This window comes from Coregonus clupeaformis, unplaced genomic scaffold, assembly GCF_020615455.1.
Source record: "Coregonus clupeaformis isolate EN_2021a unplaced genomic scaffold, ASM2061545v1 scaf1844, whole genome shotgun sequence".
NCBI lineage: Eukaryota > Metazoa > Chordata > Actinopteri > Salmoniformes > Salmonidae > Coregonus > Coregonus clupeaformis.
Window position 1 is genome coordinate 9842 of NW_025535298.1, and position 4211 is coordinate 14052.

At 39.5% G+C, this 4211-nt stretch overlaps 1 pseudogene; it reads left to right on the plus strand.

Annotated features, from left to right (window-relative positions):
* The first annotated feature begins 2584 nt into the window (after positions 1–2584).
* Positions 2585–3609, plus strand: LOC121549165 (annotated as a pseudogene).
* Positions 3610–4211: the final 602 nt, after the last annotated feature.

The following is a 4211-nucleotide window of genomic DNA, read 5'->3' on the forward strand; positions in this document are numbered from 1 at the left end:
ACACTGGTTTGCCCTTTTCTTCCATGAACTGTTCAATTTCTTCTCGTAAATCAAAGAAACGCCTCAGCACAGCACCTCGGCTTAACCATCTTACCTCAGTGTGGTATGGCAGGCCATAGATGTGGTCTTTCTCTCTGAGAAGGCTGTCAAACTGATGGTGATTCAGGCTTCTGGATCGGATGAAATTAACAGTTTGGATGACCACCTTCATGACGTTATCCATCTTTAATGACTTGCAACACAAAGCCTCCTGGTGCAAAATACAGTGAAAAGTCAAAAAATCACATCCTCCATTTGCAGATTGCACTTTCTCTCTGAACTTTGTCACAACGCCTGCTTTTTTCCCGATCATTGAGGGCGCACCATCTGTAGCCAGGCTGACAGCGCGGGACCAGTCCACTCCAACCCTGTCCAGCGCGCCGACGAGTGCGGTAAAAATATCAGCTGCTGTCGTTGTATCTGTCATCGGCACCAACTCCACGAACTCCTCGGTGATGGTCAATGTGTCATCAACTCCGCGGATGAAAATGGCCAGTTTTCTTGGAACACTCTGCACTCTGCGTCCACTTTTCTAATTTTTGACAGAGACATATTGGGGCAATGAGGGTGCCAAAGCACATAATGTTAAAAGTAGAAGATGTAATAAATATCGCGGGCAAAACAAAGTAGCTCATTGGCTGCACGTGCTTGACCTACTTGCTCTGCCCCGGTATAAACAGTTTGCTTGCTTAACACAATTGCGATTGCGCCATCCAGTGGACGCAATTGGAACAGCAGTTTATTTTATTGAAAAATTGCAGCGCATTTTTATACTTTACAATATATATTTTTTAATCATCTCGCGGGCCGGATTAAACCCGTTTGCGGGCCTGATCCGGCCCGCGGGCCGGACGTTTGACACCCCTGGTCTATAAGCTTGGCACATCTAGCCACTGGGATTTTTGCCCATATATCAAGGCAAAACTGCTCCAGCTCCTTCAAGTTGGATGGGTTCCGATGTTGTACAGCAATCTTTAAGTCATACCACAGATTCTCAATTGGATTGAGGTCTGGGCTTTGACTAGGCCATTCCAAGACATTTAAATGTTTCCCCTTAAACCACTCGAGTGTTGCTTTAGCAGTATGCTTAGGGTCATTGTCCTGCTGGAAGGTGAACCTCCGTCCCAGTCTCAAATCTCTGGAAGACTGAAACTCCCTTTTTTTTGCGCCATCTATCATTGTTGTAATGAAACAAAATAGGAAATACTTTTGCAAGGCACTGTATCTACCTTTGTCGAATGCACTGACTGTAAGTCACTTTGGATAACAGCGTCTGATGAATGACCAAAATCTAAATATAGATATCCGTGGACGTTGAAATCAATGCCGGTCCAGATCGCACCAAAAAAGACCAAATAAAGACGTCCAAAATGCGTCGCCGTCGGTCCTAGGTTACTCAGGATCTAATGCCTCCTGCACCATGCCTCCTTTGCTTCAAATAAATTAGCTCCACACGCTAACTCACATGTTTATACTGTCTCTGGCACCATATGTTTCAATTTTTCACCTGGTCTTCATTGCCATAGATCGATATGAGGCTGTGTACAATCTACTTCACTATTCCACCAATATTACTATACCAATTGCATGGCTCATGGTTTTTGCCGGTTGGGCCATTGCTGCATTGTACTCCTATGGCATACTATCTTAAAAGGCAAATGTCAGTGACCTGGATAAATTCCTTGCATCCCATATACTGCCTGGGAAGTCAGAATATTTTATGTATTACATTGTGGGGCTCCATAGACACATTGATAGACTAAAATGACAGATGTGGTGTTTTGTGCTAGTGCACATAATTACATTACCCGACCTCCCCAGTAAAACTAAATAGAACTGAATTGAAGCATTTGAGAAATATCTTTTGCACATTATACTGCTCTCAAAATGTGGCTGTTTCTTTTTGTGTAACAGTGTTTAACTGAAAATCTGAATTTGAGTCCTTTATAAAATGGCATGATACTTGTCAAGGTTTAACAATTATCCTCAATGGTGCTGCTGAGGTGAGAGGTTACAACCATATGACATCATCAGCTTTAGTGCCCTGTAGAGTTGAATGTAGCGATATCTGATTGGTCAAAAGGATATTGTAATCATCATTATGGTAATAGACTATGGGTACAAAAGCATGACATTCAAGTTCCGATTTTTGTATCACATTGTGACCAGGGAAAAGGGATTCACATGTGATGCATCACCATCTGCATCGCTGAGAGGTAAGGTATGATGAAGCACCATGAAAACAAATCATACTTGCTGAATTGGAAACACTTACATTGTATGTCACACCTTTTGAAATGGAAAAAACATGTCTCTGGGTATTTGTGAAAATATTTCATATGAATAAGCAACAATAATTTAATAAATTAAACTAAGTGACACCATACTGTGTCGAAAAACATAGCTTTTACATTTTAAATTAAACCATGCATAATGTAATTATTTCCAACTAATATTCTGTAATTGATCTTTAAATCTATAGTAATAAATAATGTGACAATAATGTATATTTTTTATTTCAGATAAGATTCTTTCAACCACGACCATGGAACTAGGAATCAGTCTAAGCAAGGCTGATATTTTTGAGAATATACTTCTATGTTTTGAATCAGTGAATGGGTCTTGCAAAAGATCAATCTTTCCTCCAACAATAAGAGTATTACTTTATCTCTTCCTTGGCTCAATGTCTGTTCTCACAGTGTGTGGCAACCTTCTTGTAATCATCCCCATCATTCACTTCAAACAGCTCCACACCCCAACCAACTACCTCATCCTCTCTCTGGCTGTGTCAGACCTCCTCTTGGGGGTTTTAGTGATGCCTCCCAGAATGGTATATTCAGTGGAAAGCTGCTGGTATTTTGGAGATTTATTCTGTAAAATCTACACCAGCACTGATGTTATGTTGTGCAATACATCCATTCTTAATTTGTGTTTTATTTCTATTGACCGGTATTATGCAGTGTGTCACCCTCTCCTTTATAGAACTAAAATAACTGTTCACGTTGTTCTGATTATGATGTTGGTCACCTGGACTGTTTCTGCCATAGTAGGGTTTTGTATGATATTTCTGGAGCTCAATATTTGGGGCATTGAGGATTTTTACTATAAAAACATTGCCTGTGAGGGAGGATGTATTTTGTTTCAAAACAAAGTGTCAAGTATTGTGGCTTCGGTGATCTCATTCTACATCCCAGGAGTAGGGATGCTTAGCATCTACCTAAAGATTTTCCTTATAGCACGGAGACAGGCACGCTCAATTCAGGGTACAACCAATCAGAACTGTGTAGGCAAATCACAGAGGAAGGCCACCAAAACACTTGCTATCATTATGGGGGTATTTCTATCATTCTGGACACCCTTTTTTGGCGTCAACTGTATTGATCCTTTTATTAGTTACTCTACCCCACCCGTTTGTTTGAAACACTTATATGGATTGGCTATTTGAATTCAACTATTAATCCCATGGTGTATGCATTCTTTTACAGTTGGTTCAGAAGGGCGTTTAGAATGATAGTTTCTGGTAAAATATTTCAATCTGACTCTTCAGAAATACAATTGTTTTCAGAATAAATACAGTGAACTCCAAAAGTATTGAGACAGTGACAATTTAGTTGTTGTTTTGGCTCTGTACTCAAGCACTTTGGAATTGAAATTATATATTGACAATGAGGTTAAAGTGCAGACTGACAGATTTAATTTGAGGGTATTTTCATCCATATCGGGGGAATTGTTTAGAAATTACAGCACTTTTTGTACATATTCCCTCCCATTTTAGGGGACCAAAAGTATTGGGACGAATTCACTTATATGTGTATAAAAGTAGTAAAAAGTTAGGTTCTTGGTCTCATATTCATAGCACGCAATGACTACATCCAGCTTGTGACTGTACAAATTCTACCAATATAAATAAATGGTAAATAATGTATTGTGTAATTTTGAAGTCACTTTCACTGTAAATAAGAATATAATATGTTTCTAAACACTTCTACATTAATGTGGATGCTACCATGATTACGGATAATCCTGAATGATTCGTGAAAAATGATGAGTGAGAAAGTTACAGACGCACAAATATCCCTAAGACATACTAACCTCCCCTGTTATTGTAATGGTGAGAGGTTACCATGTCTTGGGGGTATGATATTTGTGCGTCTGTAACTTTCTGATGAATG